Here is a 1,282-nt window from a genome sequence, read left to right as displayed (position 1 = left end):
TGTGTGTGTGTGTGTGTGTGTGTGTGTGTGTATGTGCAGTTGTCCCCAGAGGGCAGAAGAGTCCCATTTCCTGGAGCTGGAAATGCAGGTGCTCATGAGGAGCCTATTGGCACAGGAAAACTAATCTGGGTTCTCTAGAGAAGTAGGATGTGTGCTAAACCTCTGAGTCATCTCTTCAGCCCCCAATCAAAAGAAGTGATGGATCACACTCAGTTCCCTTGATGACAGAGTTATTGTTCTGTTTCTGATAATTCATTGGTCCCGCAGTGCAGTTTTACCTTTCTGAATAATTCCATATCCTGTGAATATAAAGTTATAGCAAATATATAGCAAATTCTAGAGACACAACCTTTTAACTTATCTTTCTTTTTCACAAATAGGACCTTTTATTTGTCACTATTAAAAGTCTGGATTTTAAACAGATTCTTGAAATCAGTTCGTAGCCATCGGCTTATTCAACTTTAGCAACTGCCTTGCCACCTGTAGTTTTCCCAGAACTACACCTTCAGCATGACTCTCCATGAGTTCTCTCAGCTCAAATGTGGGTTTCTTCAGCATTTTTACTTTTCTAATGAAGACATCATGGAGCAAGTTTTCTTTGTCTTTTCCATTGCTTTCTGTGAGTAATTTATTCACCATTCCCTTCAAGTCATTTGTCTGCAAGGTCTCAAATCATGATCTCCATGATCTTCTTCAGTGTCTGAAGAACCTACTGATGCTGCACACAGGACATCTTACATATCTGGTTGTTGCATTTTTTTAGTGACACCAACCCAGAATGGACAGAGCAAAGAACCATCAGTTGTCTCGACATCAACATATGCTTGAATCATGGTCTGGTCAGCTTCTCTTTGACTATGGAACACAATTTATCTTGGGTATGATCCATGCCATGGAAGTTAGCAGGATAGATTTTGCTCTGCACATTGTCAGTAACTAGCTTGAATTTCCTAACTAGCTTCATTCCTTGAGTCCTTATGCCTAGTGTTTCTTCAATGTGTCTGATATTGAACATAGGCAGAGCTTTTGCATCATCAGAGTGGATCAAATACTTTCTTCTTAGCTCCCTCTTTGCTGTCTTTCACCAGGTATGTGTTTTTGATGACCACCAAGGTGCTGCTGGGAGAGCTGGTGTGGTGAGTGTAAGCAACTTTCAAGAGAACTTAGGTGAAGTGGGGCAGGACTAACTTTTATTTCTTCTTCTTCTTCTTCTTCTTCTTCTTCTTCTTCTTCTTCTTCTTCTTCTTCTTCTTCTTCTTCTTCTTCTTCTTCTTCTTCTTCT

General features: G+C 40.2%; 1 pseudogene; it reads right to left on the bottom strand.

The window, feature by feature from the left end:
- Positions 1–370: 370 nt before the first annotated feature.
- On the bottom strand, positions 371–1,015 carry LOC110332950 (annotated as a pseudogene).
- Positions 1,016–1,282: the final 267 nt, after the last annotated feature.

Source organism: Mus pahari, chromosome 15 (genome assembly GCF_900095145.1).
Source record: "Mus pahari chromosome 15, PAHARI_EIJ_v1.1, whole genome shotgun sequence".
Lineage (NCBI taxonomy): Eukaryota > Metazoa > Chordata > Mammalia > Rodentia > Muridae > Mus > Mus pahari.
This window is presented reverse-complemented; position numbering and strand designations above follow the sequence as displayed.